Genomic DNA, 23,015 nt, shown 5'->3' on the forward strand with positions numbered 1-23,015 from the left:
TAGACCATATGGTCATTACGCTTGTAACTTCCCTAAGTACTATGTTAAGGAAAGCAAGACACACAAAACATATTTTCCTTAAGTACTACGACCAAGGAGACTTGTAACACTCGTGTTTTATCTACAATGCTAAACCATAGTTGCCACTTGCAACTATGAAATATGTCAATAAAGCACAAATTGATACTAAGGTATCGAATAACATCATTAGTATACATAGAAGTTCTCAAATCCTCAAGAACTTCATAATGAATGTGCTCCAAACTATAGCACTCACAACCTAGAAACCACTCTGTTTAGCACTAGTATTTAATTATGGCTATGCTACACAGAGCTTCTCCGAACTCTGTCATTGGATTTCTTCCCAACAAAAGGCTATAAATGAGTTTCAAACTCAATCTTATCCAAACACTTGATCACTATGGAACAAGAGTACAAGTAATTAAAGGGTTGATCAACCTATACGTATAGGCCTTGGTATCCCATACCACCAAGATCACCATGACCTTCATGAACATTTGATGTCCCATACCATCAAATGAGCATGAAGCTCACCGTGTGACAAACAAGTAGATCCTTTTCCTCTCCTTGAGAAACAAAATCTCAAGCATATGGATGACAACGCACCCATGAGTGTTTGCACTAGACAAACCATGCACAATTTGTTCCAAAGTTTAACATGGCTATAATTTTAAGGAGATATAACAAGATCCAGCCTTCAATACTCAATCTAGAGTATTTGTCAAAGTAATCATGTAAGATCTCAATGGGCCGCTACCTAAACTAGTAATCAAGCCAAGCTGTTAAGATATTAAAGAATAGCCAGATAAGCTAGCTTTAGAATAAAACCTATTAGGGATACTCTCATTTTAAACAAAAGGAGAAATGACATGCTCCATAAGTACGTTAAGTAGTTGTGTACTTTCTAGAAGTTATGTTGAACCACAATTCAAGTCATCAACAACCAAGTTTCTCTACGTTCGTTAAACTCCGAACTCAAGGATCACTATGGACCTCAGTCTAAGATCACTACAAATCTTAGAATTAGTTGATCTCTATGGACCTTATTCTAAGATTATCCAAACCTTAGAAAGAACACGAAAGAGGATCTTCAAGAAATGAAACTAATTGCTTTCCTCTTTTGTAAAACCTGAAGAAATTCAATGAAATAAAATCGGACTAGTACATCTTGTCGCCTACGAACAAGACTAACCCCGTCATTCAAACAACACTATGTGCTGGTTAATCACAATCTTTAATTGTGATACCGTAGGTCTCTATCTTCTCATTATTCATTCATAGTGAACAATAAACACTCGTAATCCCATGCGAGTTGGACTAGAGTTTTGGTAAAAGTCTTTTTGCTAAGAACCCATCTCACTAATTAAGGTACCACCCACATACCCAACCAAATAGGCACTTCCAATGGCCAACTTGAAAAAGAATGTAAAAGTTTAAAATTCAAAAAACAAGAATTGGAAACCTACGCGCTATGAGTCGAACATGACCAGCCCACTCTCACGGAACCATTGTGTGTGTAACTAGGGAGATTTCACCCCCTGTTCAAGTACTACATCTCCAACAAAAAAAAAGAAGATAAAAACAGCAAAAACAAGGAACAACCCAACTTGGTAGCTTCTGGTTTGCTTTCAGAGTATACTTACCCATCCGCTGAGCCACAATAACTCCTCATTACGCTACGCCGCCCATGTATTCACGTTACAACATCCACATTGTGCTATGATACCAATGTTATGTCGTCGTAGTTGCTACCATAGCTAAGGAGGGCTTCGAGCTCTGGTCACCACCCAACCATAGAGGAATGTGGATAAGTGTCCACATTGCTGGCTTATATAGTGGCCTGCCTGCCCACACTAGCCCGGAATGTGGATAAGTGTCCACATTGCTAGCTTATATAGTGGCATGCATGCCCACACTAGCCCGGTCCTCCGATCCCGTACCTCACCCCTGAACCCTGGACACACTCGCCACATGCACTCCGACGTGTGGACTCCATGTCCGATCAAGCTACGGGCGACTGCTCACATATGCCGTTACAAACTACGTGTGACAGATAAAGGTTGGGTGATGACCATTGTTAGTTAGTTACAATTATTATTAATAATATTAACTAGTGTTAGTAATTAAGATTAGTATTAATCTTATTGTTAGTGATTAACATTAGTTTTTAGGTTTATTCTTATTAGTAGTAGTTAAGATTTAGTTAGTATTAAGATTAGTTTAATTAGCATTAAGATTTAGTTAATATCATGATTGTTGCTAGCCACAGCGCGCATCACTGCAAGCCAGCTTACGCGGCAAGGAGAAGGAGCAGTGGCGGCTGGGCACACGGCGTGGAGCGCAAGGCAGCAGCCAAAAGCGAAGGCGGATGCAAGGCAACCATTTGGGGACTACCCACAGCAAGGAAGCCGTTTGTGTAGCGTATAGACGAAGGAGAGGCTAGCAGGTCATAGCCACAAAGAGAGAAAGAAAAGCAACATAAGGTGGCTGGTGCAAAGCGGCCATTTTGGGGCTACCCACAGTGGAAAAAAGAAAGGTAGCCATTTGTGTAGGGCATAGACAAAGGAGAGGCTAGGCAAGTCCGTGGCAGCCAGGTCATAGCCACAAAGAGAGAAGGAAAAGCAACATAAGGCTGTTTGGAGAAGCCAACACAAGGTGGTTTAGCTAGTAGGCAAGCTCAAGGGTTGTGCCTTCACCTCTCAGGCTCCTCATTGTGGCTCTTCCTCAAGGGCATGATGGGCATGAACCTTCACAAGTGTGAACCTCACGGGCGTGAACCTCACGAGCGTGAACCTTCACAAGTGTGAGCCTCATGGGTGTGTAAGTTTCACGGAGTTTGCCAAGTGTATATTCATAATAAGAGCTTCACAATTACTCACCTTGGTCTAGTCACAAGAATCTAGATTGATCTAGTCACACAAGGATCTAGACCGCAGTTGACTCAAGTTTTTTGAGAACCAGAATTAGGCCGCTCCACCCTTGTATATACACTTGTTTTGTCATGTCTTGTGTTGTGTGCTATGCTGTAATTGATAACTAACCTCGTGAACAATGTCGATCTAAGGCCCAAAAAGTTCAAAGACTCATAAATAAGTATGATGGCAAGTACAACAGTACACAAGATTCTCTGGATCATTTAGAGGTCTTTGAATAAATGTGAGGGAGTAGGTGTCGGTGATGAGCCTACTCAAATCTTAGCTTTTGGGGCTGACTTTAGATGGATGGTTTCAAACCCTAGAACCTCCCTATAATGCCACTTATGTTTTCTTAAAGAGTACTTTTAGGGTAGAGTTCTCAAAGACTAGACTCAAATGAAGTCATGTACACACTTGCTCAACAATGTGAGGCAACAAGAGAATGAATTAGTACACAAATACATGCGATGCATTATATATTATCATTCTCACTTCTCAATTGATGAGAAATCGAGTCAACCAAGTTTGATTTCGTTGTTTCTTGAAGGCTTGAAAGATCAGAACTTGCACTCATCGACACTTATATGCCTGGACTAGATCCTACAGAGGGACTGCCAGGATACAACTCCTACTCAATGTTGAGTATGAAATTAGATATAGAGTTTATAAGGATCCCTGACAATACCTTGGCTCCAATTTATAGAATGTCAACCTTTGGCATGTATGGCCATGGTTAACCAATGGGTTATAAGGTTAACAAATAAACTCTACAAACTCTGGCCAACCCTTGGCTTGCTTTACATGTGGAGGAGCACACCTCAAAAGAGAATTCCCCTACCGAGTCTTGTCAAGGCATCCAAAAATATCTCAGTGCTAACATGATGGTGTTTAAGTTGCGGCATGTTGCACCCAACATCTCAATGGGTGGCAGAGCGCTAAGTCTGACCACCTTCCACGTTGTTAGCACCACCTCGGTACTGCACATGTGAAGATGGCAAGATGTAACCACCGGAGTAGCAGTTGCCAAGATCAAGAAGGCCAAGCTTAAAAGGACGGTACAAGGTGAATAGCGGGAGCGCTAGTTGAAGGTTGCAAAAGTGCATGTTGCTCATAGTCACAACTAGTGAACAGCCACCCCATTGATGTGAACCATGCTATGGTCATAGTTCTTAGGAGGTTTTAGTCATGTGTCGAGCAATTGCTCTGTAGTGAACTTGTATCGATTATGGAGTAATACATTTATCAAAGAGCAATGTTGTGGCTCACTTCATCTTTGTGTACTCTCCGCAATTTGTTGAATCGGAATGTTATGTCTCTGTTTTAAGAAACACGTTGTGTGCGCGTGAGAGAGAGAGAAAGTGAGAGAGTGACTTAGCAAAGTGAGAGTAGAGTGTGAGTGTGTGAAGTTCCAAGGCTGAGTTGTGTTCTAAGTTTCCCCATGACCACTCTAGAGTTGGTGTTTGAATCCAGAAGCTCTGGCAGGTGGCTACATGTCTCCCATGGCATTGCTTAACTGGTCTGATACCCCAAACTGTTGTCTTGCCATTCCTCTCTACTGAGAGAAAAATCAGGGAGTGTAACACTCGCCTCACTAGTCTGATACCCTAGACTGTTGTCTTGCTATTTTGCTAAGAGAAATATCAACGAGTGTTACACTGGTCTGATACCCCAGACTGCTGTCTTGCCATTTCGCTGAGAGGAAAATCAGCGAGTGTTGAATCTAGAAGCTCTGGCAGGTGGCTACATGTCTCCCACGGCATTGCCTGACTGGTCTGATACCCCAGACTGCTGTGTTGCCATTCCGCTGATGAGAGGAAAATCAGCGAGTGTTACCAGACTGCTGTCTTGCCATTCCGCTGAGAGGAAAATCAGCGAGTGGTTGCTGAGAGGAAAATCAGCGAGTGGTTACCACTCGCTGATTTTCCTCTCAGCGGAATGGTAAGACAGCAGTCTGGTAACACTCGCTGATTTTCCTCTCAGCGGAATGGCAAGACAGCAGTCTGGGGTATCAGACCAGTCAGGCAATGCAGTAGGAGACATGTAGCCACTTGCCAGAGCTTCTAGATTCAAACACCAACTCTACTTGTTTCTCGTGAATTTTCTCTCATTGAAATGGCAAGACAATAGTCTAGGGTATCAGACCAGTTAGGCAATGCCGTGGGAGATATGTAGCCAGGCTTCTAATGTACAAAGATAAGTTAGCCCTAGAATGATGGGTGTATATACAAGCCGGGGGAAAAAACCTCTTAAAGAGGGAAAAAGTGCCCCGGCGGTCCTAAAAGTGTGTTCACATACATCACTGCCTATATATATGGCAACAATCTCTTCTTATAAAATAAGTTCCCCTGAAACAGAAGTAAAGATTTTCAGAAGGTGCATTAGAAATCAAGTATAATCTGTCCAAGAGGCCTTATCGTAGGGGTCCAGATTTTCGAAAAATTTTAAATTAAGGTTCCTATGGACCAATAAGATTTATCCAAATGTAGGGAGGAGATAAATGGAAGAAAAAAAGGAAAATCCCCCAAAATGAGTAAATACTCACATAAGATGAAGAGTTGACTAAGGACAAGGTTAATAGTTAAAAAAGAGAGATATTTAGAAGAAATGATGCATTTTTGACACCTCAGTATGGGGGAATTCCCCTCATGAAGGAGGTGCCTACTTCACATGTGTGGGAGAGTTTAAACTCCCAAATAATGAGATATTTTTATCTCTCCTCTCTCCTGTTTCAACTAGATCCAAAAAGTGGACTAAGCTGACCCAAAAAGTGGACTAAACTGACCCAAAATGGTCAAAAATTGACCAAGCTGATCAGGAAAATTCTAGAATCAGTTGGCTTGGTTAGAAGCTCACTTTTTCCTATAAATAGAAGCCTTCCCCTTTGTTGAAGCTTAATAGTGTTTTTGCACTGTTACCCTACTTCTCCCAAGAGCCAAAAACTATGAATTTACTCATAATTCATTAGTTTTTGACCTTCCCTCTTCTAAAGATTGGTGGCCACTCTTGTTTCAAACAAGAGTAGATCCCTCATCAAGCCAAAGGAAAGCTCTCAAATTCTCCGTGTAAGTTGGAGATTCTTCTCTTTTCTATTCATTTTATGGTTTTTATGATTTTTGTCTTCTCTAAAATGAATATGATGTTATGCCTCATTGAAAAAAGGCATTCCCCTCTCTTCTTTAGTAAATCCAACCATTCTTTATCCTAGATGAATGATTAATGGATAAAATCAAGTTTTTCATAATGTTTCCCTTTGATAAGTAGAAAATGTTTACATTAGAATGATTTAAATACTCTTAGTGAACTTCTAATTAATTTTAAAGAGTTAAAAATTGAAAAATGGTCAGCCATACAAAGGAGGTTATGGCAAAATTTTCTAAAATTGTGAAAAATAAGTTTTACTTTTTTTAATTCAAAAAGAGTAATTTCCATCGTATATGTATTCTTAAAGTGTTATTTTTCATCCTAGGTATATAAAAAAACTTACTAAAAATATTTTATTAAAAAAAAGTGTTACTTTCTTTAGAATTAAATTCTATGCATAGAAGGAAGCATATTGAAATTTTTATTTGATCATAAAAGAGTGATTTTCATCACAAATTATTTGTATGCATAAATATATGCATAAAAGATAAATTTTTTAATATTAAAAGTGTGATTTTCATCATAAATGATTTTTATGCATAAAAGAAATTCTTTTATATTAAAAGAGTTATTTTCATCACAAATGATTTGTATGCATAAATATATGCATAAAAGATTATATATATATATATATATATATATATATATATATATATATATATATATATATATATATATATATATATATATATATATATATATATATATATATATATTAAAAGTGTGATTTTCATCATAAATGATTTTTATGCATAAATGTATGCATAAAAGAAATTCTTTTATATTAAAAGAGTGATTTTTATCATAAATGATTTTTATGCATAAAATAAATTCTTTTATATTTAAAGAGTGATTTTGATCATAAATGATTTTTATGCATAAATGGATGCATAAAAGAAATTCTTTCATATTAAAAGAGTGATTTTTATCATAAATGATTTTTATGATGATAAAAGTGTGACTTTCATCAGAATTGGATTTTATGCATAAATAGATGCATATAGAATTTTTATATTTAAATAAGGGTTCTCTTTAATCCTCTGTTTGAGTTCTGCAAAAATTAGAAAAATGAATAAGTAGATAATCTGTGAGAGGAAATTCTACCGTTTCATATTCACTAAGATGGTAATGAGAAAATTCAAATAAACTATCAAAGTCGGAGATCGAGATAAATGATTATTTTACTCCTCATAAGAATTCATGTTTAGTTTAGAAATCTGTAAACAAATATTCAATGAACGAAATTTTAGAAAAAGAGAAATTGAAATATTACCTTTCAAGAAAGATAGTTTAGGAAGAACCTTTCCAGACTCAAAATCTGATTCAGACTATTGACCAAGACCTAATTCCTTCATCAGTTCAATCAATGACGATGTGCCCAGTTCAGGAAAATGCACTCAAATCACCCACCGAATCTGAAACTAAGTTAAGACTTTTGATTTTGATCTGAGGATCAAGTTAACAGAATTCGAGGAATTCTATTTGGAATTCAGACCTGGATCTAGAAGTATTGGGATACGGATTTAAGATTTATTCATGGTATTCAAACAAAATCAAAACTGAAAACTTGCATAGAAACCCTGTTTTCTTAAAGGACTGTCTTACGCCAGAATGCTGGAGGGAGCATTTGGCATACGTGTTTATCTAAGGGAAGTTCGGTTGCAACAGCTGGCGGGGAGTGTTCAAGGGACAGCTCATGCGGCAAAAACCTGCCCAGGTCTTGACCAGCCTGGGTATGGTGAAAAATGGTGTGCTTCTGGTACGATGGGCGAGGGCCGACGAAGCGATCCCTGAGTGAAGTGCCAGGACACCTAAGGAGGATCCTGGAGGGTTCTGACCAGGCGATGCATGAGCTCACGGTGCTTAGGACACCCATGCGTATGTCGTGGAAGATATATATGTATGTTGACAGAATGATTATTTTACTGGATCTCGTTGCTGACAAGCTGGTCCCAACGGAGAGTCCAGAGTGGTACTGTTTTTGTGAAACAAGGGATTAAATTGGAAGTTTTGAGTTATGAAATCTGTGACCATATCTGTTTTGTCAATGGATTATTTTTATATTAAAGTTTTAAAGAAGAGTGTGTGCGTATCTGTTTTCTAAAGCTAAAGTTAAGAAAGGCATTCAATTATGGGTGGGTGAGTACTTGTTTGGTTCTACCGATTCCAATGGTAGGGTGGTGGCTAACCCATGGGCCGGATGGGGTTAGGCTGGAATCAGTGGAGTTTTAATAATCAAACTGAAAAATCGTAGGATTACGCTAGGATTCGAGTATTTAGTTAATTCCCTAATAAATTTCTCAATTGAGTGGATTAACGGCTGTGCTTGATCTTGATTAGGAAAAAAGCGTTGAATTGCTCAGATGATCAAATTATATCAGTGATAGTTTCCTTCTATCTGGTTCATTCAGGTGGAGGATAGTTTAGATTTTGATCTCATTAGAAAAACTCGTTAAGAAAATTCAAAAAGGTGGAATTGTCCCCGCTTTCCGAGCATGGGAAATTTTCCCGGTTTCGGTTTTCTGAGTGACCACCAGCCTAGTCTCGTGCCGCCCGGACATTTGTGGGCGAGGCCTCGAGTGAGAAACCCTGCCCTGCTACACATGAGGGGGCTGCTTCCGCTGTCAGCTAGTCCGGTGGTGCGCGGAGGGGGCAGAGGGACCTCACAAAAGTGAAAAAGAAAAGCAATATTTTGTATGCACAATTATTTTTGGCTCCTTGGACTATATTTTCAAAATAATTCTCAAAATACTCATGTCATGAAAGGGGGAGCTACACGCATGATGGGGGAGTTGCACCTAATATTGTGTTGATGGTGAGGTTCATTCTATTTCATGCTTTTATGTTATGATTTAATCTTGTCAATTTAATTTAATTCTATGCTTTGTTCTTTTAATATCTTGATTAATTCTTCAAGAGGTACTGGAGATCCCATAACAGTGGTATCAAAGCTATATGGGTACTTATACTTGAAGAAAAAGGAGAATCTCACAAAAATCAAGAGGATAAAGAAAGCAAAGCTATGGCAAACTTTGGGTAAAAGGTTGAATGGTTCATGGGAATTTTATGGACCATTGGATGAAGAGTTGGATCAAGGGCAAGGGATTTATGCCACTTTTTTTCTAAAACCACCTATGTGCAAACAAAACCACTACAAAAACCACCTTTTGATTTCTTTATCTCTCCAAAATCCAACCATGTGGATGGAGTGAGTAGGCTCTCAACTTCATGCTCCTAATTTTAGAATCTCGAAAGCTTCTTTGTTCAATCAACCTATATTGGACGGTGTGAGGAGGATTCTTTAATCTATTTTATTTTTTAAAAATTTATGCAAATTTTCCCTTCTTTTCTCTTTGCGCTATGACCAACTGAGATTTTTTGTTTGCCTCTCCAATTTTTGTGCTTCTCATCATTGCTTGCCGCTTCTTCCCTTTCCTCTCTCTTCTTTTGCGATTTGCACCTAGCTCCCTCTTTCTATCTTCATTTTGCATTGGCTACCCCCCGGGGTTGTTTTATTTTTTCTCTCTCCTCCTCTCTTCAATTACGTTGTAAGTCATTGTAGTTTTGTTTTTCGCTTTGTAGTTTACAATAGGCTAAAGCTATTATTATTCATAACTAATAGCTAAAGCTATTTTAGCTATTGGTTAGCTAGTCTATAAGCTAGGTCTAAAAGCCTTTAAAGCCTAAAACCCATGCTCCTTGGATGGATGTGTACACTGTTATTCACATCTTGCCCAAGCACCATCAAAAACACAAAATATATTTTTGCTTGATGGATGTGTACACTGTTATTCACATCTTGCCCAGGCACTATCAAAAACACAAAATATATATGCTTGCAAGCAAGATATGTCTTCTTGTTGTTTACCCTTTCCATAAATGCACCACATAAACATGAGGGTTGCTTCTGTATTATCACTTCAAATGGTGGCATCCCCTGCTCATCAGCATCCTTTGTTTTTGCATAGAAAATTCCTTTGACACCATCCTTGTATACAACTCCGCCAACAATCTCTGCTTTCATGTCCAATGCTTGCTGAATATGTTTAAATGTAGCTTTAGATATACCTCCTCTATAGGGAAACTTATCGCTTTTTTTTCCAAGAAGGTCAATGTCACCTTGTTTGTTGTGGATGTTGGGAGATCCTCAAGTGAAATACCAATATCAAAACTTGCACGAATAAGCTTTTGTGCTTTCCCAATTTTCAAGGAGGTGCCCTTTGCAATGGGCCATACATCAGGAACACTAGGGGGTGGATGTAAAACTAGTGTTTGAATCTTCCATGTATGTCTCACATCAGTATTGCAAAAATAAAAAATCTTATCTTTTGTCCATTGTGACAGCTAATAACAATCACTTGAATAACAAGAAGCGACATCCCCACCTTGCAACTGCACATCACATTTATGACCCTTTGCCCAATGATGGCACTTTACCCTGCTTGTCTTTGGAACTCTCCTAATATCCCACTTTGTATCATGAATTTGCTTTTCCATTTCTACTAGTTGTTTGTCTGTATTATGCTGCAAGTCTACTGTTGCATCCTTTGCCTTTATAGAGTCTGGCTGGTTTACTGTCAATAGAGATAAATACTGGTCTATGACTACAATTAGCAACATTTTCCTCTTCTCCTTGGTGAAGAGGTCTCTTTGCTCTAATAGTCTTCTTCTCCCCCTTGAATTTTATCATGTCTGTAAACATTGGACTTTCCATTACTGCATCACCAACTATTCGTGAAGTGGATGTAGGAGATGGATTGGTCTTTTGTCTTTTTGACAAAGTTCTATCTATTACATTTGAAGATCAGGCTCACTACTACCAATGTATTTCCCTCCATGAAAGCTAGTTGTCGAGCGCATTGCAAGATTGCATTTATCGGATCTATAACACAAGCATCATAGAGGCTAATTTTGTACTTATAAACCTGTCATGCTAGCCAACACCCATGTTTTGATTCTGATAGATTAGTCTTGGGCACCAATGCATTGATTGTGGGATCCCCACCCTGCATACACACAAGATTCTTAGGTCTTGACACGATCTCATTTTAAGAAGAAAACATATATCTTACAAACAACAAAGAGCTTTTATGCACCTGTACAAGAAAGTGTCCCAAGTGTCCTACTCTAAAATGCCACCACAACTGAGCTAGCTATCAAGTTTTGCAATGCTCTTATCTACAGCTTTACATGTTGCCTACCAAGCACGATTTTTTCTGAACTGTACAAGAGCATCATCTTTTGTCTTGCATGTCCTACACTTTTCACACATTGCAATGTGCACCTCTCTATACTGCGAGAAAATATATTTATTGGTATGAACATTAAGGGTATCTCTCCAATGAAAAAGGCATGATTGTTCTTTTCCAACCATTTTTTGCCATTGTTGTAAACTCTACGAATAGCATTCCAATCGGCTCTTGCCTCATCAGCCATAAATCCAAAAAAATTTGCTAGCTTCCCTTGTTGCCAATCATAACTAAATATAGATTCTCCCAGAATAAGACATGTGCCTCTTCATCTTCATCCTTGTTCAATTGTGGCATAGCCGCCTCTTGTGTGTACAGGGGGAGCCTTTCTCCACCTGCGAAAGCAATAACTAATCATGAAAGTGACAATTTTGATCTCCAGTAGGTTGGCCAATTGGGATTAGCCCACAATGTACCCTCTCCAGCCAAGGAGAGTAGTTCTTCTAAATCTGGGCGAGGTGCTCATAGAGGGTATGGCACATAAGGCTATTTTGTTGGTGTGACCTCGGAGTAGGCTTTTGGTAGAATCCTTCGAGTTGGTTCAAAAGGTGTGACTTGCATTAGTACTTTGAACATTAGCTTGGGCTTTAATAGAGGATTCCCAGCGCAAATGAAGCCCTCATATTCTGCACCAGACAATGACTTCAAACTTGTATCATTAGTGAAAGCTTCAATATTATCTTGGGGAATATGATAACGTACCTCGTGAGGTTGCCATTGGGGAGATGGGTGAGGTGCCAGTATCTCCTCGGGGGCGAGAGGGTTAGTGAAAATCTATGTGAAAGTAGAGAATATGCAGTCGGCCTGAGATGTGTTAGTAGGTGGTGCATTAGGATAGCGATTAAGGAGTTTACTAGAGCAACATTAGAATATGCGGGGTAAGTGGAAATGGAAGATGAATATGATGCCTCTTCTTGACCATGACCTGTGCTAGGGGGTGGGTGGCTAGGTTTGTGAAATGGAAGATGAATACTAGAGCAACATTAGAATATGCGGGGTAAGTGGAAATGGAAGATGAATATGATGCCTCTTCTTGACCATGACCTGTGCTAGGGGGTGGGTGGCTAGGTTTGTCAGATTTCATGAAGTCTTGAAGGTCAGGGATATCCTCAGGATTTATGGTAGGATATTCAATATGGGTGGCATCAAAATTGTAGAGTACATTGGTTAACATGGACTCTAAGTGTTTGTAGATATTAGAGTATAGTTTTAGAATTCCAAAAGGGTGATATAAGGTAGACTCACATAAGTTTAGATGCTGGTGAGTATTGTAAACTTCGAGCCACCCATGGCTTATAATCCACTGATAGCTGCGTGCTACCACCTCGTAGTTGGCCGGTGTCTCGGGAATGTCATTTGGAACAAATAGGTCTAATTTTTTGACACTGCTGTCCAGAATTTCAGAGTTTTGGAGTACTTGACACCAACTATGAAGGTTTAACATAATATGATGTAATGATAAAAGAAGATATCTTGTGGATTAGTTAATACTATATCCCCTCGTAAAATTCCCATTATAATTGGGTCAGCATCGCATTCAGTATTCTACTTAATGACGGTTAGTTCACCTAGGCGTAGGTCCTCAGACATATTGAAGCAAGGAGAGGGTTAATGTAGACAAAAATAGGGTAAGAGTTTGAGGAGGGGCCCGAGGGGTTACTAGCAACAACTGACCTAACTCCGAGGCATGCTCAAGGAGTAAGCGCAATTGACCTAACTCCGAGGCACACTCAAGGAGTAACCGCATGTCATCCGTAGGCTCCTGCCACCTTTGACTTTGGTCTTGTATTGCCAACTGGCATTCCAACTCTTGGAGATGAGAGTCATTGTTGCTGTGAGGAGGTTTGATATTGCGGTTTCGCGGACCATCCTTGTAGCATCTAACTCCTCGAATCGTCGGGTTGCTTCCTCTTGGGCACGCTTGGCTGTAGCTTCTCTTTCTTCAGCTTTTGTGATTCTTTGGAGCCTTTCATCAGCCAGCCTTTGACTGTCTTGTAATTGCTGTGTAATTTGCGCCATTGCCTCTTGGTGTGCTAATACCATCCTTTACATCTCGACTTGACTGGCATTGATGGTGTCGTTTAAGTGCTCGCACTTTCTCTGCATGTGCCTTGTTTGATTGTTCTCTCTCTTGTTGGTAAGTGAGTGGCTTTGCCTTCTACTTCTTTCAAATTTGAGGATAACTGTTGGATCTATCATTGCATCTCCTCTTATTTGGCCATGGATTTGTGTTGGAGTTCTTGTACTTGCTGGGGGCATGAAGGGCTGTGAGTTCGTGGTTGTGGGTGACCTCCTTCTAGAGTTGCTACTTAGCCTGTTCCAACTTCGCCTTTCCAACTTCGCCTTAAGGTCCGTATTTTCTTTGATTCTTTGAACAATGGTTTGGCTAAGAACCAAATTATTGCTTTCCAGGGCCTTGTATCTATCTCTTGCTCCTTAGTGGCCTTCAAACTTTTCATTTTTATGACATCCCGATGTGTGGCCTCTAGTGCTGCAAGTGTTCCTTTAAAGTCTGTACTTGTGTGTTTGACTCGTTAACCTGTTTCCAAAGTGCAGTGTTACAATCATGCAGCATGTGTGTTATGAGGAGGTGGCAATGCCATACTTTTTTCTCCTACTCCCATGGTGCACTTGTGCTTGCGGCCCCTTTGAGTCCAGCATGTGGTGGTTTTAATAGATCATCCAACCCTTCCATAGTTTCCTGCATGAACTGTTCATAATCAACATTCTGCAGGAAGAAGGAAAGCTGGGGTAGTCTTTCTTCATCCTCCAGACGCTATCTTTTGCTCGGGCTTGATGGCTCTTGGCTCCTTGGTCTTTTGCTTGTATCCATATGGTTTGCTAGATCATACACTAGGGCCGTTGCTGTCTCAATGTCTTGTAATTCCTCAGTCGGCAGCACTGGAATTGATGTTGCTAGTTTTGGTTCTATATTTTTCTTCATGCTCAATCATTCAAACATGCATTAAATGAGTGAATGATACCTAGTTTACCTTGTATCCATTGGGCAACAAATGGATACCTTCATCTTTTATTACCATGAAAACCAAGGTGACACCTTGGCACTTCTGGGTAGGTGTTGTTGCAGGCATTTTAGCTCCGTGTAGGAGTTTTTGATTATTCCTTCCACCCAACTGAACAATGTTGTTACTGGGTCCTATGGGTTGGGGATTTTATCCATGTCCCTTGGGTGAACTTCTTTATTTCTTTTAGGGTATTTGTCCAGCTCCTTGATCGAAGTGGTTACTGACATTGCTTTGGTAATCCCCAACCCATCTTGTTGAGTTGTCTTCTTTCTCCACATGCCAATGTTTGTATAGTTTTAGCATTGGTCTTAGTTGGGAGTTGGTGCTATATGCTTGTTGACGGTGCCCACCACTAAGCGGGGTTTGGGTACCCACACTGTCGTATTGCCTTGGTAGTATCCTTGCGCCCGTAGTAAATCCTTTCGGACCCATTACTTCTGAAGGCCTTGTGGAATGTTGGTATGTCTGGAGTACTGCAAACCTGTTTGTGAAGGCTAATTCTGATTTTTGACTGGTTTTTGAGTTAAACCTTGGGCACCCATTTCTGTGTACCTTGTGACTTTGGATATTGTTTGTGTAGGGTTTGTGGGACTGATGCTTGTTCTATTTTATGCGTTGATGTTTCCATGCTCGGTGTCGTTCTCTCCTTAATCATGGTCTGTTTCCTTGTGTTTGTCAGGCTCCACAAAGGTATGAAGATGACATTGTTACCCTTGTTTAATAGCGTTGTCCTCTTCTCCTTTTGGATATTACATTTGTTGGTGCAAATCCAGGATCGTCCTAAAATAATTTCCTCTTCCATGGAACCTGCAGCAGGTATGACAAACACTTTTCCAACCAAGGAATTATTTCTGATGGAAATGTTAACACTTAAAAATCCCTCAGCTTTCGTAGTTATCAAGTACACACTGCGTACTTGTACATCAGTGGGTTCAAGGTGTGGTCTATCTAAGGCTACCCATGTCTCATATGAGATCAAGTTATGACTTGATCCCATATCTATTAGTGCAATGCTCGTTGCATGGCCTTTAGCTGTAGTGAGTTCCACCTTGAGTCGTGCTGGCTCAATGTTCAGTTCCTCTTCGTCTGATAGAGTCAAGGAGGCCATGTTGATGTGTAACATTCTCTTTTGGAGTAATTGTTTAGCTTTGGCCTCCCTTGTCTTAGCCTCTTCTTGAGCTTGCTGGATTTTTTCCTTTGTGAGCTGTTTTTGTTGTTTTAAGAGATGTTCTTGCAAGAGCATCTCTTAGGTCAGTGGTCCAAAATATTTTTTTAGTTTTCTTCCATTGACGTAACCTTTCATCAATACGCCGTCAATTGTCTCAGTTCTAACTGACCCTGAGGTGTGATCTTAGACACTCGGAAAGAGTCCCAGGCCTGTGTATTTACCCCCGTAGGGAATTGGTGTGGTGCTCTATGTGCAGGCTAAATCACACTACTATTGTATGTCCATAGTGAAGAGCAAGGCCACTACTCTATTGTGCACATTGTGCCAAACTAGGGAATCATGACACTTCCATATGCACATATCTAAGGTTCCAAATAGTTGCACAATTGCCGGCACTGAGGGCTCTATTGGCCTTACCATCACCACCTGTGCAAATCACTGGAGCTGTAGGACAACCCAACTCTTCTTATTTACCTAGGGGGATGTTTTGAGTTCAGGACACTTCACCTCTACCACCACCTATACTACCACCACAACCACCACAGGCTAAAATCAACCAAGTATTGATTGAAGAGCCATTAGAAGATATTGATATGGTATGTGAAGTAGAACTTAGTGGAGAGCACTATGAGGAAGCTACAGAGATCACACCTGAATTCTATGTCCTAGAGAATAACACGCCCCAGTAGTACATGTGTTTCAAACCACGGTACAGTGGAAAGGTAAGGACATGAACTCAAACATAAGGAGAGGACCACTACAATTTTTCAGCTATGGTGGGTTGCATCGAATCGCTGAGTGTCCAAACAAGAATGTGGTTCATACGCACCAACCCCAACAATTGACTGCTCCGCCCAATGACATACCAATACTTACTTGTATTAAATGTGGCATTGATCATTTGATCAAGGATTGTCCATACTGCATAAGTGGTTTAACTTCCACACTTCTAATCAGGCCACCATCTGGACCATTAGTGTGCACCCTAGAAATATCAATGTCCTGACACAAGCCTAGGCCCAATTGGGGGACAAGGGGAAGAACCGAGTAGGTGTGACCATTTCCAGAACTAGTCAGAGAAGAAGAGTGAAAAAAATGGGTAAGGGTGACACCAGGGTCACAATCCAATATGGATCCAAAGAAGATATGATCGACACACCGGATCCACCCAATAATCGAGAGAATAAGGGGATCAACTGATCATCAACCCCTAAAGGAGTTGGTGAGTACCAAAATGTCAAAGAGGAGATAAGGAAGCTCAAAGACGTCAGGGCCTTAGTAGAAGAATGTCAATGGCTTCATGAAGCCAAGCTAAGGGCTAACCAGGTCAAGGATACAATGTATCTGAGAAACAAGCTAACAAGGGAAAGAGAATTGGACGTACCTACTCCAATTCCAAAAGAAACGGAAGAGGGATCTTAAGAGCAAACACAATGTCCAGGATGTTTGAGGAAGATGCACAGGGTGAGTCCATCCATTCCTTCCCTAGGGATGGATACGAGACACACACATGGAGGGAACCCTCAATTTCCAGAGAACCTAGAGACATAGGAGGCCTCATGGCTGTACTATCCAGGTCTGTGCAAATGCCATTGGGGCAACTACTGCGCAATTCAGCAAAACTATGGACAAACATAAAGGAATGGGTAGAAAGGTAGACTAAGGCTAGCCGACACTACAGAGGATGTTCTGCCACATTTGGTAGAAAGAACCCTAAAACACACAAAGGAAACAAGAGTCGTTAAGATACCAGTTAATCAATCGAGATGTTATTATGAAAGTGATGACACAAATGCTACAATCTCAATTCATCATAACAAGTACCAAGCAATAGCTATCCTGGATGGTGGGGCAGGGGTTAGCATCATCACAAAACGTTTTTGGGAAAACTGGGGAAAACCCGATCTAAAAAAAGTAGATCTAATCATTTAAATGGCAAATGGAACATCTTCAAGACCCATTGGACTTTTGGAGAATGTGATACTCAAACTCTTTACGTTTCGCTACCATCATACATTTGTGGTAATGGACCTCCTGTGTCAACCAGACTCATGTGACATAATATTGGAGAGACCCTTCATGAGGGAATCCAAATTGGGATCATGTGTATGTGCACATGGATTCACAAATTTTAAAGATAGATATGAGAACGTGGAGAGCAGATCCCATGGAAGGGCAACTGTTCAGTAATGATTCAGTCACAACAAGTGAGTGGACCACATCCGTACAAATATGCTAGCCCACGATGGAAAATTCCAAAGAGGAAGAGGAAATAGAATATATATGCATCACTTCCTCCTCTAGATTTCAGTGAAAACTAGATGCATGTGCTAGCTACCATAGATGTGATGCAATCTAAAGGGACCCAATATGTGGAATCTGGAACTGTTCCCACTACCTCTGTATGTATTGTCAATTGGCAACCCATTGATGAAGAATCAGAAGAGAAAGCCTCTAGCGTAGAAGGGACTGGAAAGGTCGTACTGGCGCTCAACACATCAAAAGATGGCAAAAATAGAAACCATAGTGGATTTCATCTATCAGATAGAACATATTGATTGGTTGTCACCAATCATAATAGTGCCAAAAAAGAATGGGAAACTTAGGATATGTGTCGATCTTAAAAAGGTCTGTGAGGTCCCTATCCCCACCGCGCAATGAATTCAGGGGTTCTAGCAGCGGAAGTAGCACTTCTTGCGCGGGGCAGGGTCTCACACTCGGGGCCTCGCCCACGGATATCCTAACAAGAGACTAATCCATCGGTTCTTCCAAAACCGATCCGAAAAAACTTCCCTTGTCGAAAAAACACAGGCGACTCCTCCAGGATAACTTTTCTCTAATGTAGTCAAAAGCCTTAACTAACTGAAGTGATCTGACCAAACCCGTAAGTCCTAGGTCAGATCACGGAAAAGATTGCACTTGGATCATAGAGACAACGCTTTCTTCCTCATTGAGAGGCACAACCGCTGATTCTTTTCCATAAAACAATTTTTGTCTGGGATTTACTTCATCTATTGTACCATAACAGAATTGAGTCTCAATTTAAGGATCCATCAGTCCAGCCTAACCCCATCCACACCCGTGGGTTAGCCCAACTACTGTAGTGATGGGATCCAATTAAGAATTTGGTTAGGTTTTGTCCTGAGTGTACCAGGGAAAAGAGTTCCCAGGCCCCCTAGCTGGATATTCATGTAAACTTAAAACTAGTCACACCACTTACACACCCAATATGAAATTGCCTTTTTCTCAGCAGCATCAGCTATCTTTAAAACAATCATTTAATGAAACCATTGTGTCACTGATCACAATCCTCAAAATCTCCGGTTGAATCCTTTTTTTCAATCATTTCTTTCCTATATCATTCATTCACATCCTGATTCACATGCTAACACACTCATTCACATCATTTGTTAACATCATGTTGGCAAATGGATCTTCCTCGGCTTGGTTGTGGGGTATCATTCATTCACATCCCGATTCACATGCTAACACATTCATTCACATCCTATATCATTCATTCACATCCTGATTCACATGCTAACACATTCATTCACATCCTATATCATTCATTTACATCTTGATTCACATGACATCACATCTCATCTATTCATTCACATTTATCTTGTTCACATCACATCTCATCACATCTATTTACCTCTCAGTCTCATCACATCTATTCTCATCACATCCATTCATCCATTCTTTCCCATCTATCTGATTTGCATTACATCTCATCACATCTATTTACCTCTCATTCTCATCACTTCTATTCTCGTCACATCTATTCTCATCACATCCATTCATCCATTCTTTTCCATCTATCTGATTCGCATTACATATCATCACATCTATTTACCTCTCATTCTCATCGCTTCTATTCTTATCACATCCATCCATCCATTCATTCACATCTATCTGATTCACATCGCTTATCATCACATCTATTTACCTTTCATTCTCATCACTTCTATTCTCATCACATCCATTCATCCATTCTTTCCCATCTATCTTATTCGCATCCCATCTCATCACATCTGTTTACCTCTCATTCTCATCACTTCTATTCTCATCACATCCATCCATCCATTCTTTCCCATCTATCTGATTCGCATCACGTATCATCACATCTATTTACCTTTCATTCTCATCACTTCTATTCTTGTCACATCCATCCTCTATTCATTCTCATCTATGTGATTCATATCACATCTTATTACATCTATTTTTAGAATGTAAGACAATTCTTATTTTTGATATAAAGATTATATACGCATCTATTTATGCATAAGAACAACTTCAGTGGGAAATAACACTTTTATAAAAATCCGTTTATGCATCTATTTATGCATAAATTCAATTTTAAGGAGAATAACTATTTTGAAATAAAAATAAATTTCTTTATGCATCTTTCTATGCATAAAATCAAAATTGTTGAGAATAACTCTTTTGAAATAAAAAAATTTTCTTTATGCATATTTCTATGCATAAAATAAAAATTGATGAGAATAAATCTTTTAAAATAAAAATAAATTTCTTTATGCATTTTTCTATGCATAAAATCAAAAGTGACGAGAATAATACTTTTGAGATAAAAATAAATTTCTTTAAGCATCTTTTTATGCATAAAATCAATATTTGATGAAAGTAACGCTTTTATAAAAAAAATTCTTTTATGCATCTATTTATGCATAAATTCAATTTTGATGAAAGTAACACTTTTATATTAAAAAAATTCTTTTATGCATCTATTTATGCATAAAAATTAATTTTGATGAAAATAACACTTTTATAATCAAAATATTCCCACTATGTATCTTTCTATACATAGAAATTAATTCTAATAAAAATAACCCTTTTTATTATAAAAATATTTCTAATATGCATTTTTCTATGCATAGAATAAAAATAACACTTTTAGAATACAAAAGCGGTAGGGATTACTCTTTTTGAATAATAAAAGATAAAACTTATTTCACAAAATTTTTTTTTCCATAACCTCCTTTGTATGGCTTACTATTTTTTAATTTTTTTCATTCTCAAGTTACTTAGAAATTATCCCAAATGGTTTAAAGCATTCTTATCTAATCAAATTCCACTTTTTAAAGAGAAACAATATGAAAAGTTTAATTCTAACAATTTAATTACACATCTAGGATAAAGAAAGGCTGAATTCAAGAATGAAGAGAGGGGGAAAGCCTTTCCAACAAGGCATAGAATCATTTTTCATTTTAAAGAAAACAAAAATTAGAAAACCATTAAATGGAATAAAGAAAAAGTAGGATTTCTAAATTACATGAATTTCTGTGAGCTTTCCTTTGCCTTGATGGTTTGAGGGATCTACTCTTGTTTGCAACAAGAGTGGCCACCAATTCTTTTGAAGAGGAAATGGTCAAAAACTAATGAATTATCAATAAATTCACTGTTTTTGGCTCTGGGGAGGAGTAGAGTAACAGTGCATAAAACACTATTAGCCATTTACAAAGGGGGAGGTTTCATTTATAGGAGAAAGTGAGCCTCTAACCAAGCAAACTGGTTCTAGAATTTTCTAGATCAATTTGGTCAATTTTGACAATTTTTAGGTCAATTTAGCTTACTTTTTGGATCTAGTTGAAGCAAGAGAGAGGAGAGATAAAAATATCTCATTATTTGTGAGTTTAAAACTCAACCACACATGTGAAATAGGTGCCTCCTTCATGATGGGAGTTCCCCCACAGTGAGGTGTCAAAAATGCATCATTTCTTCTAAATATCTCATCTTTTTTTACTAATAACCTTGTCCTTAGTCAACTCTTCATCTTATGTGAGTATTTACTCATTTTTGGAGGGATTTCCTTTTATTCTTCAATTTATCTCCTCCCACTTGAACCAGCACGTTTTTGGTATGAAGATACTGGGTAATTAGATGCACTGTCTCATTAGAGGTAGGGTCATCTTCTATAAGTTTTTGCATGAGAAAACTATTCAGCAGGCCAACTCACTACTCTAACATTTATGCTCGGTTGTCTGTCAGACTGGCGTTTCACATCGTGAAATGGGTTTCATGCTATGAACTGGTTCTCATGTCATGAGATGTATTTCACATTGTGATTCATTTTAGGCTAGATTTTTATTAACTTGATTTGGGAAGATTACTATAGTGCATTTTTGACTCTCTCTTGCCTCTGATCTGACAATTCTTCAATCCATGAACTTGACCTATTTTACACCATGAAATGTAGATGCATTTATGTTGTGAAATGGACCCGTTTGGCAATCCTGAGATTTCTGGCGCTAAGATGGGTAGGATCTCACACCATGAAATGCGGATGCGTTTCACGTTGTGAAACGCTTTCCTACACTTTCACGTGTTTATGAATTAAGTTAATAGAATGATTTTTTGAGTGATTTGGAGTTTGATTTCCCTGCCCAATGAGTCCATAATGGTTGTGCAAAAGGAATGTAATGCAAGTAATAAACACAACTAATGGCTCCTTATTTTTGTGAGTTTTCGAAAGAGCAGAAAAAAGAGTATTAGCAACTTCTAACTCATGATAGAAACATTGGTGATGCAAATAACAAAAGCAAAAGTAAACCCAAGTGTTGCTTTCCTCTAAGCACTACCAAGTACTCACACACACTGCATCTCACATAAACTTTCATAATTAATCTAATTCCTTCACTTTCGCACTATTTTTCACAACACACTTCGAGAATGCAAAGGTAACAATGAATCTTGCATAGTAGGAGATGGAGCTCTAAGAAGATGGAAGAAACAACGGTGGTTTCGCTAGCAACGGCACCAAAATGGTTATGGCCTACTGCACCTTCCAAGAGAACTCCACACATTCACCAATGGAACAGGCAATAGACAACAACAGTCGTAGGGTACTTACCAATGTTTTGAGCTCATGTCCTTTGAGGCTCTCCAAGCTCGCTTGTAGAAGCTCTAATCCACCAATCTCCACCTCCACTTCACTCTGCCACTGTGGAGTTGCTCACACCACAATGCAAGGCAATTGCCTTCTCACTCTCCCACACCCAAGCATAGAAGAGGCACACACACACACACAAACTCTCTCTCTCTCTCTCGTACACAAGACAAGACAAGATCTCTCATAGCACAAAGGGAGATTGTGTCTTTTCATGATGAGAAATTTCCTTATATACGACTGGCCCTTATTCATACTTGGGCACATAAAACGTACTAACTAAAGCCTTGGTTAGCCAGTATCTCATAATGTGTAACCTTTATCTAGTGCTGTTACATAACACTTATTAATGTCCTCAAATGGAGGAGCATCCGATGTTAATCCAAAATGGGATTAACAAACGCATGGGTGATAGACTTACTATCTATTATGCAAAGGTTTTTCCCTATGCCACATGCCTCTATCTCTAGCCATCTTCTCTAAAACCATCTCATGTGCTCCTCCTCTAGCCACATGGCGGTAGTGTACAAGGTGGAAAATATGTGTCATAGTAGCACGAGCCGAGGGTATCACATTCCTGCACTGATG

Source organism: Cibotium barometz, chromosome 44, assembly GCF_041138505.1.
Source record: "Cibotium barometz isolate CiBa-2024 chromosome 44, ASM4113850v1, whole genome shotgun sequence".
NCBI lineage: Eukaryota > Viridiplantae > Streptophyta > Polypodiopsida > Cyatheales > Cibotiaceae > Cibotium > Cibotium barometz.